Raw genomic sequence first — 12,385 nt, forward strand, 5'->3', positions numbered from 1 at the left:
AAGAAAGTAAAAGAGAGAAAGAGAAAGCTGATATTCCTTGGTTTATGCAGAAAACCAGTAAAATCCTTTGACACAGTGCTTGCGTCACTCACGAAGGCACCTGGCGCCCTCTCTAACGGGGTGAAGGGACAGGGCGCCTTCTCAAGAGGGTCTTAGAAGCCCGGGCAGGAGAGTGAGCACGACGGGTCTCTGCGCTCCAGAGAATTAGCCTGAGAGAGAGAGAAAGAAAGACATGGGGACGAAAGCTTTGGTGGAGCAAAGGTGTTTTATTCAACATTGTGTGGGTATTTATACTGTCTTACAAGATAGCTATTTTCAGCAGAGATAAAATCAAAACTTACAAGTTATCAAGGAAACATGAGGTCATCCATATGAAAGAGAGAGGGTTGTACATAATCACTTTTACTGTATGGTTCATAAAAAGGAAGAGGGTCGTAATAGTTACTTATCACCGTGTGGAAAAACTAACGACGGAAATGCATGCATTCCTAAGCCCCCGGGAGTAGTTTGCTACTCCATTTAATTCCTGAATATTCAGGAATTAACAAGGGACAGAGAATTCATGACAGACCCAAAACAGCACACAGGAAGCCTCCTGTTAAATGCTTCCTGACAATTCTCCCTATTTTATTATGTTTGTAAAATGAAATTTGATTTGTTCCCAGTTGTAGGCACTATGATTAACAGGAACAGGAGTAACACAAAATTGAAGTCATCTGGAAACAAGTCCAGCCATGGGACCTTCTTCCCAGGCTCGTTGGAGATTTACTGGTAACCACAAACTATGTCGAGATGGAAGAATCAAAAGGGAATCATTTCTTAAAGAGATAGAGGAGTTAAGACAAGTATATAGTTTGCAATTAATACAAGTTACAGAACATAAAGTCTTATTAAATTGTAAATTTCCTATGGTGATAACAAAATGAAGTGGGACACAGGCCTGTATAAATATGACTGATTATAGTGAAAGAAATAGTTACTATGACCAGGACTGGTTCCTGTGAAATGTCCGGTCCAAGTTCCAAGTTCTTCTGTGCTCACAGCAAGTTTCCAAATGTGTCATTGTTCAGGCCCACTCTGTTTATCGAGGACTATCCTAGGACGAAGTGGGGTTAATCCACCGTCAAGCCACCCAAGAAGTCCTTTGCCATGGTAATGTTCCATCGTAGTGTCAGTGACCTTCCATGTCACTTGTGTAACATAATCACACACCGTGCTATTAACCTCTTCTGAGCAGTTAGAGAACCACATACCATGGGGTTCCCAATCAAGAATTATGTGATTAGCCACAAACATTAATTTTACTGATTTGGCTTGACATTAGTCCCAACGAACAGGACTATGTGTAAAGTTCTTATAAGTAAACCCTTTGCATAATGTTCTTTGTTCTTTCCCTAGCACTTTCCCTAAAGTCTCAGTAGTATAAACGTGGTTCACAGACAAAGAAAGGGCAGTAAATAATCCAAGCAACGTCGGATAATCCTTTATGGCACGCAGGTCAAAAGCCCAAATTTGTCGGCTGTTTGTCAACAATTCTGCTGGGCCCGTGCACAAGGGAATGACTTCAGAGCCTAAAGGGATGTTAATTAGTTTTCCCTCCTCCCCAGGGTGTGAGAGCCCTTTCAGGTTCTAGGGAGCGGGCATATGGGTGGAGTCATTGGTTGATAAGATCGGTCTTTTCTCTGTCCATTCTATGACCTGCAATAGAGGGGGGAGGGCCTAGAGGAGCTATCCCACGTTGAAGGTCAGGAAGGGTGGCGGTGAGGAGATACCCCTCGTCCAAGGTAAGGAGCAATGGCTGCACTTTGCTGGAGCAGCCGAGAAGAGATACCCCACGCCCAAGGTAAGAGAAACCCAAGTAAGACAGTAGGTGTTGCAAGAGGGCATCAGAGGGCAAACACACTGAACCCATACTCACAGAAAACTAGTCAATCTAATCACACTAGGACCACAGCCTTGTCTAACTCAATGAAACTAAGCCGTGCCCGTGGGGCAACCCAAGACGGGCGGGTCATGGTGGAGAGATCTGACAGACTGTCGTTCACTGGAGAAGGGAATGACAAACCACTTCAGTATTCTTGCCTTGAGAACCCCATGAACAGTATGAAAAGGGAAAATGATAGGATACTGAAAGAGAAACTCCTCAGGTCAGTAGGTACCCAATATGCTATTGGAGATGAGTGGAGAAATAACTCCAGAAAGAATGAAAGGATGGAGCCAAAGCCAAAAAGAATACCAGCTGTGGATGTGACTGGTGATAGAAGCAAGGTCCGATGCTGTAAAGAGCAATATTGCATAGGAACCTGGATGTCATGGCCCATGAATCAAGGCAAATTGGAAGTGGTCAACAAGAGATGGCAAGAGTGAATGTCGACATTCTAGGAATCAGCCAACTAAAATGGACTGGAATGGGTGAATTTAATTCAGATGAACATTATATCTACTACTGTGGGCAGGAATCCCTCAGAAGAAATGGAGTGGCCATCATGGTCAACAAAAGCGTCCAAAATGCAGTACTTGGATGCAATCTCAAAAACGACAGAATGATCTCTGTTCGTTTCCAAGGCAAACCATTCAATATCACAGTAAATCCAAGTCTATGCCCCAACCAGTAACGCTGAAGAAGCTGAAGTTGAATGGTTCTATGAAGACCTACAAGACCTTTTAGAACTAACACCCCAAAAAAAGATGTCCTTTTCATTATAGGGGACTGGAATGCTAAAGTAGGAAGTCAAGAAACACCTGGAGTAACAGGCAAATTTGCCTTGGAATACAGAATGAAGCAAGGCAAAGACTGATAGAGTTTTGCCAAGAAAATGCACTGGCATAACAAACACCCTCTTCCAACAACACAAGAGAAGGCTCTATACATGGACATCACCAGATGGTCAACACCGAATCAGATTGATTATATTCTTTGCAGCCATGGGTGGAGCAGCTGTATACAGTCAGCAAAAACAAGGCCAGGAGCTGACTGTGGCTCAGACCATGAACTCCTTATTGCAAATTCAGACTGAAATTGAAGAAAGTAGGGAAAACCACTAGACCATTCAGGTATGACCTAAATCAAATCCCTTATGATTATACAGTGGAAGTGAGAAATAGATTTAGGGCCTAGATCTGATAGACAGAGTGCCTGATGAACTATGGACTGAGGTTCGTGACATTATACAGGAGACAGGGATCAAGACCATTTCCATAGAAAAGAAATACGAAAAAGCAAAATGGCTGTCTGGGGAGACCTTACAAAGAGCTGTGAAAAGAAGAGAAGCGAAAGCAAAGGAGAAAAGGAAAGATATAAACATCTGAATGCAGAGTTCCAAAGAATAGCAAGAAGAGATAAGAAAGCCTTCTTCAGCGATCAATGGAAAGAAATAGAGGAAAACAACAGAATGGGAAAGACTAGGGATCTCTTCAAGAAAATCAGAGATACCAAAGCAACATTTCATGCAAAGATGAGCTCGATAGAAGGACAGAAATGGTATGGACCTAACAGAAGCAGAAGATATTAAGAAGAGATGGCAAGAATACACAGAAGAAGTGTACCAAAAGATCTTCATGACCCAGATAATCACGATGGTGTGATTACTGACCTAGAGCAAGACATCCTGGAATGTGAAGTCAAGTGGACCTTAGAAAGCTAGTGGAGGTGATGAAATTACAGTTGAGCTATTCCGAATCCTGAAAGATGCTGCTGCTAAAGTGCTGCACTCAATATGCCAGCAAATTTGGAAAACTCAGCAGTGGCCACAGGACTGGAAGATGTCAGTTTTCATTCCAATCCCATAGAAAGGCAATGCCAAAGAGTGCTCAAACTACTGCACAATTGCACTCATCTCACATGCTAGTAAAGTAATGTTCAAATTCTCCAAGCCAGGCTTCAGCAATATGTGAAGCGTGAACTGCCTGATGTTCAAGCTGGTTTTAGAAAAGGCAGAGGAACCGGAGATCAAATTGCCAACATTCGCTGGATCATGGAAAAAGCAAGAGAGTTCCAGAAAAGCATCTATTTCTGCTTTATTGACTATGCCCAAGCCTTTGACTGCGTAGATCACAATAAACTGTGGAAAATTCTGAAAGAGATGGGAATAGCAGACCACCTGATCTGCCTCTTGAGAAATGTGTATGCAGGTCAGGAAGCAACAGTTAGAACTGGACATGGAAAAACAGACTGGGTTCCAAATAGGAAAAGGAGTACGTCAAGGCTGGATATTGTCACCCTGCTTATTTAACTTCTATGCCGAGTACATCATGAGAAACGCTGGACTGGAAGAAACGCAGCTGGAATCAAGATTGCCGGGAGAAATACCAATACCTCAGATATGCAGATGACACCACCCTTATGGCAGAAAATGAAGAGGTTCTCAAAAGCCTCTTGATGAAAGTGAAAGTGGAGAGTGAAAAAGTTGGCTTAAAGCTCAACATTCAGAAAATGAAGATCATGGCATCCGGTCCAACCACTTCATGGGAAATAGATGGGGAAACACTGGAAACAGTGTCAGACTTTATTTTGGGGGGCTCCAAAATCACTACAGATAGTGACTGCAGCCATGAAATTAAAAGACGCTTACTCCTTGGAAGGAAAGTTGTGACCAACCTAGATAGCATATTCAAAAGCAGAGACATTACTTTGCCAACAAAGGTTTGTCTAGTCAAGGCTATGGTTTTTCCTGTGGTCATGTATGGATGTGAGACTTGGACTGTGAAGAAGGCTGAGCGCCGAAGAATTGATGCTTTTGAACTGTGGTGTTGGAGAAGACTCTTGAGAGTCCCTTGGACTACAAGGAGATCCAACCAGTCCATTGTGAAGGAGATCAGCCCTGGGATTTCTTTGGAAGGAATGATGTTAAAGCTGAAACTCCAGTAGTTTGGCCACCTCATGCGAAGAGTTGACTCATTGGAAAAGACTCTGCTGCTGGGAGGGATTGGGGGCAGGAGGAGAAGGCGACGACAGAGGATGAGATGGCTGGGTGGCATCACTGACTCGATGGCTGTGAGTCTGAGTGAACTCCGGGAGTTGGTGATGGACAGGGAGGCCTGGCGTGCTGCGATTGATGGGGTCGCAAAGAGTCGTACACGACTGAGCGACTGATCTGATCTGATCTGGGTATGTAAACTTGATTAGTCAGAGCTCGAGCAAGGGGAGATACAGGCCAAAAGACTGAGCATTGCCAGGAGAATGTATTCAGGACTCCGAAGCATTCCCTGTTGAGAGACCAAATTTTCAGCTCGAATAGTAAGTGTTTTTATTTGTCCCCAAGTGGGGAGATCATAAAGGTGATGCCGCCGAGGATGGTGCTTCCTGGAGATCTTTAGAGCCGCCATGGCCTGTAGTCGAATGTCTTCCTCCTGGGGTCCTTGTTGACTTGTCTCCATTTTGAAGGCCGGGGGCCCCCTTGGGTCGAATCTTCGGAAGAGGAAACCATGGGAGTTCTTTGGATCCAACTGGGGAAATACAAGCGTACCCTTTTCCCTGTAAGAATAGTTCCCCGATTTCCATTTTTTTCGTTAACCATCTTGGTACCAAATGGGCAGAGGAAGAGAAGTGTCCTTCAATTCCTTGAAATGCTTTTCTGCATATTTCCCTGTGTTAAGTTTAAAAAATTTAAAACAATGAAGCTGTATTAACAGTAGTTATAGGTTTAGAAAATGTCTTTTGTTGGAATCTAGTAAAGTCTGCTTTAAATAAGGAAGATAGTAGTGTTGCTGTGTATTCCCCCTTTTTAACTTTTTATTTGCAATTTAGTGTGTGATGTGCTCGTTCGACTATGCCTTGTGCCTGTAGATTATAAGGAATACCTGTAATATGTTTAATAGAAAAAGATTGTAAAAATTGTTTAAAGTGTCTAGAAATATAGGCAGGGCCATTGTCTGTTTTTATAGAACTAGGAGTTCCCATTCCAGCAAAACAAGCTAATAAGTGAGTTATATTCACTTTTCACTTTCATGCATTGGAGAAGGAAATGGCAACCCACTCCAGTATTCTTGCCTGGAGAATCCCAGGGACGGCGGTGCCTGGTGGGCTGCCGTCTATGGAGTCACACAGAGTCGGACATGACTGAAGGGACTTAGCAGCAGCAGCAGCAGCAGCAGCAGGAGTTCCCATTCCAGCAAAGCTAGCTAATAAGTGAGTTATAACGTGTTGTGTAATGTTGATACAGACATGCAAGAAAGAAGATGGAGAAAGTTCCGGGCAATGAGTTACATCCATTTGCCATAGTTCATTAGGTTGCAAACCACAAGGATTAATACCTTGTGCGATGGGTCAGATGTAGAGGTCTACAAGTAGAGCAATCACTAACAATTTCTTTAGCCTGGCGGTATGGGACTTTCTGTAGCTGGTGTAGGGAGCCAGCATTGTTCTGCAACAGAGCATGCTGCTCCTCTGGAGTAGCAAAGGAAACAGTTTCATCAGCTTGCTCATTACCATAAGTCATGGGCCAGGAAGACAAGAATGTGCTCGAATATGTGTAATATAAATGGGAGAATTGCGGTTTCTAACAACAGATTTTAGTTCGAAAAAGAGTTGCTGAATAATAGGTTGATTGGAGTTTATGGTGAAGGTTTCTATATTTTTTAATACAAAAACAATATATAGAGTCAGAGACTATATTAATGGGGCAAGGATGTAGGCAAATAACTTGAATAAGAGCATATAATTCATTTTGTTGAGCAGAATGAAATTCAGTATAAAAGGCTTTATATTCTTTAAGAGACCAGAATGAAGCTTTGGCGTTTTTCAGTTCAGTCGCTCAGTCGTGTCTGACTCTTTGCGACCCCATGAGTCTCAGCACGCCAGGCCTCCCTGTCTATCACCAACGCCCGGAGTTCACTCAGACTCACGTCCATCGAGTCAGTGATGCCATCCAGCATCTCATCCTCTGTCGTCCCCTTCTCCTCCGGCCCCCAATCCCTCCCAGCATCAGAGTCTTTTCCAATGAGTCAACTCTTCGCATGAGGTGGCCAAAGTACTGCTTTAGCATCATTCCATTTTTAGTCCCTTCTATAGAAAAAAACCTCGGCCTGTGGTATATAGGCTGTGAGCTGATAATGCGAGAAATAATAAATTCAGTAGTTTGAAGAAGTTCCACAGCTTACCAGAAGGATAATGAAATGAAATTTCTCCAAAATATTCCAGAAAAGCTATTTGGAAATTGGTAGAAGTTTGTAATGAGTTCTCAAATTGAGATTTGTTGATAGGTATTATAATTTTATGAGGATCAGAGCCAATTCGAGTTTTAGTCCTATTTCTTCCATTGATAATGATTAGAGCAATTAAATCAAGGTAGGGTGTAAGTGACTTTATTCCCCTAAAACGGGTGTAGATCCAGTCTACTGGGTGTTCTTGTTGGGCAAGAAGTCCTGTGGGAGAATGAGGAGAGGGGAGTATAAACAATTCTAGCGGTAAATCTAGTTTCATGCGAGTAGGAAATTGTTTTTGTAATTTATTTTGCACCAAATAGAGTTCCTCTCGTGCCTCTTGAGAAAGTGAACGACGGCTATTTAAATCAGGATCTCCTTTTAAAGTATTAAATAGGTTATTCAGTTGATAATTAGCAATGCCTGAAGAAGGTCTAATCCAATTTATATCACCTAAGAGCTTTTGAAAATCATTTAGGTTGATAATTATCAGTAAGGATCTGAGTGAGTTGGGGAGTAATACATTGTCTATTAACAACAAACCCCAAGTAATGGTAAGGTGTAGAGGTTTGAATTTTTTCAGGGGCAATGATTAATCCAGAGTTTTTTAAGCATAGTTGAGCTATATCAAACATGTGTTGAGTTTCTAAGCTAGATAGAGCCGAAAACAATATATCATCCATGTAGTGAATAACAAGAAAGTAAGAAATTGCTTTCTCACAGACTCAAGGGCTTTGGTTACGTAGTACTGACACCCGGTGGGAGAATTCATCATTCCTTGTGGCAGTACCTTCCATTGGTACCGTTTATGAGGTCCAATATGATTAGGATAAGGGAGAGAGAAAGCGAATCTCTCTCGGTCTAAAGGGTGTAAAGGTATATTTAAAAAGCAATCTTGTAAATCAATAATAATAATAATATGTCATTTTTGAGGAATAGTGGTAGATGATGGGATTCCTGGTTGTAATGCACCCATAGGTTTCATAGATGCATTAACTTTTCTAAGGTCTGTTAGGAGATGCTATTTGTTAGATTTCTTTTTTATAGCGAAAATTGGAGAGTTCCAAGTTGAACAAGATTCCTCAATATGCTTTAATTCTAGTTGCGTATCTATAAGTTCCTTAGCCGCCTGTAATTTCTCTTTCATGAAGGGCCACTGCTCTGTCCAAAAAGGCTCATCATTCTTCCAAGTTATTTTAATAATTGTATTGTTTGTTCAATAAGCAGTGGCCCCTAGGAAAAATGTGGAATGTATATCTGAGTTTTCCATTGCATAAATAAGTCCCTTCCTATTAGATTAAGGGGTTGGCCTTCTGGTTCTTCACATGGATAAATTTGAGTACTCTGATAAACATCTTGTACTTTGGTTTGAGAAATCCTTGCAATCTGGCAAGAAATTTTTTGTACAGGCCAGGATTTGGGGCCATAAATGTTTGGAAATAATAGTAATATCAGATCCAGTGTCGAGAAGACCAGAAAATCTTTTACCATTAATTTTGATATTTATAGTCAGTCAGGCAAATTCAGATACTAATGATGTCCAAGAGGACTGTTTTTGATCTGTACTGCCAAATCCGCCCATCCGTACATCATTAGAGGAGTTAATAGAAATGTAAGGTAAAAGGAGTAATTGAGCAATTTTATCCCCCCCTTTTGAATTGCCATAAAATCTGAGATGACATCCTAATTTGAATTTCTGCTTTATAATCTGAATCAATTGCTCCAGGGTGAACAGTAATTCCTTTAGAAGTCAACTAGATTGGCCAAGTAAAAGGCCGAAGGTTTGTGTTTTCCAGAAGACTCACCCTTAGAGAATAAAGATATTCTTAGGAGAAAAGTTGATGTTAAGCCTCACCATGTCCCTGAAGTATTAATAAAAACACAGGCCACGTTGCCTGCGTTTCAGCCTTGGCTTACTTAGGATTGAAACTGAGCAGGGGGAGAGGGGTGGAAGGAGGGAAGAAAAAGAAGCCTTTGACCTCAAGTGTGTACATTTGTTATTCTCATTGTTTTTCATAAACCGACAAATTTAAATGCAGTACCTGATTCATGAAATGTAAAATGATGAAACAGATCTCCGCTCGTGTGTATGTCTCAGTGAGTGTCTTTATCTTTAAAAAATATTCCTGAGGTTAACTTCTAAATGAGCTCTATTCCATTGACTTAAAGAAAAATAAGTGCTTACAAATTTCTAAGACTCACAAAATCTGAGAAATGTTCAATATTAAGTCTGTGTCTGGTACTGATGTCAGTTTAGCTTGTTTAATTATGTCCGATGACTAGAGGCACGAGACACCAACATTCAGCCTCAGCACCATTTCCTTGTACCTAGTTCTACTGCCAGTCAGTAGGTCACAGCTGTTGCAAAGTTTGTCAGCACAGAAGTTGACCCACACTGATGTATTGTCATAAATAACTGAGATAAATGGTAGAAAAGCCTTTAGGGTAAGCTCCTTAAAAGAATTATCTTTTGTTTTTCTGGATTCTCAGGAATTTAAACCATTAGAGTTTGTTAAATTAAGTTCCATGATGAGAATTCATTGAAGAGTTAAATCAATTTTAGATAAAATATATGCTTTACATATAATGTACAATGTACATTTATAATACATATTATATATTGTATATATTCTTATTATACATTATGTAACATATATTATACATTGCTAAATATTATATATAACATATATATAATTTTTACACATTACTAAAATATATATTTATATATATGTCATTATATCAAACATTATATATTATATATAATACATTCTTTAGAATAATCTATTATTCTACCTTATCATTTATACAATTTTATATATGATTGATATATAAAATAATTTTTACTATAATATATAATATAATTAAAACATTAAATATAATATATATTTAAATAATATATTATAGTAATAGAATATATCTTACTTATTATCATTAATAATATATTAATTCAATTGTAATAAAAATAAATTTTATATTATATATAAATTTAAAAATTCATGTAAAATTTAAAAATATAGATTATATAAATTATAGTTTATATTAACACTTAATTACTATAATATCATTATATTATACTAATATAATATAATATTAATATAATATTCTAATATTCAGAAAGCCATAACAATATATTAAGAAAGGCCAGATCTGGGTCTTTTTGTCCCACGGACAAAACGTTCACATCAGGAAGCCATTGGAAGGTTTCTATGCACCCTTTTCATGTGCGCACTTTATCTTCTAGGCTCCAATTTCTCCTCTGGGCTCCATTGGTATACATCCTGATTGGGATGTGATTTGACGTCAGAAATTGCCTTCTCAAACCATCCAGCGCCACCGCAGCCTCTCTGCATATTCGGCTACTGAGGCAGGATTTTCTCAAAACCTGTCTGGTCTCAAGTCCACAATTTGAGCAGGTGGACCTCCACTCCCCTTCCCGTTTCTCTGGACCACATCTGCACCCCAGCACCCTAGCCTCCACCCCCCACAGAGGGCTCCTGTCGACTCCTACCCCCACCCCTGCACTTTCTCCTGCTGGAGACCCGCTCCCACTCTAGGGTCCACGGGAGAGACCCTGGGCTGGACATCAGGCAAATCACACCAAAGAAACAGACCGTCCACTGCACTGCATTTACTTATATCTTTATTTTACTCAGGTATCAGGTTTCGATTTTTTTTTTTTAAGTTGTAGATGGAGGGCACCATGGGTTGGGGGAGAGGGGCGTGGACAGGGTGTTTTGGGATGCAAGAAGAAGGAGTCTCATCGGAGGGATTCAGAAATGAGAATGTGAAGCGGAGCACATAGTGATGTAATAACCATCTGCAGCCCTTCATGGGGAGCATTCACGAGGGATGAGGCTTCCCATTTCAAAGAAAACTAAAGATTCAGCAAATGTCCAAGATATTGCTCTGGAGGGAAAATAAGGCTCAGTTCAGTTCAGTTCAGTCCCTCAGTCGTGTCTGACTCTGCGACCCCATGAATCACAGCAAGCCAGGGCTCCCTGTCCATCACCATCTCGCAGAGTTCACTCAGACTCACGTCCATCGAATCAGTGATGCCATCCAGCCATCTCATCCTCTGTCGTCCCCTTCTCCTCTGGCCCCCAATCCCTCCCAGCATCAGAGTCTTTTCCAATGAGTCAACTCTTCCAATGAGGTGGCCAAAGTACTGGAGTTTCAACTGTAGCATCATTCCTTCCAAAGAAATCCCAGGGCTGATCTCCTTCAGAATGGACTCGTTAGATCTCCATGCAGTCCAAGGGATTCTCAAGAGTCTTCTCCAACACCACAGTTCAAAAGCATCAATTTTTGGCGCTCAGTCTTCTTCACAGTCCAACTCTCACATCCATACATGACCACTGGAAAAACCATAGCCTTGACTAGATGGATCTTTGTTGGCAAAGTAATGTCTCAGATTTGAATATGCTATCTAGGTTGGTCATAACTTTTCTTCCAAGGAGCAAGCGTCTTTTAATTTCATGGTGGCAGTCACCATCTGCAATGATTTTGGAGCCCAAAAAAATAAAGTCTGACACTGTTTCCACTGTTTCCTCATCTATTTCCCATGAAATGATGCAACTGGATGCCATGATCTTCGTTTTCTGAATGTTGAGCTTTAAGCCCACTTTTTCACTCTCACTTTCATCAAGAGGCTTTTCAGTTCCTCTTCACTTTCTGCCATAAGGGTGATGTCATCTGCATATCTGAGGTTATTGATATTTCTCCTGGCAATCTTGATTCCAGCTTGTTTCTTCCAGTCCAGCGTTTCTCATGATGTACTCTGCATATAAGTTAAATAAGCAGGGTGACAATATACAGCCTTGACGTACTCCTTTTCCTATTTGGATCCAGTCTGTTGTTCCATGTCCAGTTCTAACTGTTGCTTCCTTACCTGCATACAAATTTCTCAAGAGGCAGATCAAGTGGTCTGGTATTCCCATCTCTTTCATAATTTTCCACAGTTTATTGTGATCCACACAGTCAAAGGCTTTGGCATAGTCAATAAAGCAGAAATAGATGGTTTTCTGGAACTCTCTTGCTTTTTCCTTGATCCAGAAGATGTTGGCAATTTGATCTCTGGTTCCTCTGCCTTTTCTAAAACCAGCTCGAACATCTGGAAGTTCATGGTTCATGTATTGCTGAAGCCTGGCTTGGAGAATCTTGAGCATTACTTTACTAGCATGTGAGATGAGCTCAGGCAAATCCCAGTGCATAGATCTGTACCCTTGTTGCAGGAGCGGGGACCCCT

General features: G+C 40.8%; 1 pseudogene; it reads right to left on the minus strand.

Annotated features, from left to right (window-relative positions):
• Positions 1–12,385, minus strand: part of LOC102391053 — a 214,638-nt pseudogene that overhangs the window by 92,964 nt on the left and 109,289 nt on the right.

Source organism: Bubalus bubalis, chromosome 18 (genome assembly GCF_019923935.1).
Source record: "Bubalus bubalis isolate 160015118507 breed Murrah chromosome 18, NDDB_SH_1, whole genome shotgun sequence".
NCBI lineage: Eukaryota > Metazoa > Chordata > Mammalia > Artiodactyla > Bovidae > Bubalus > Bubalus bubalis.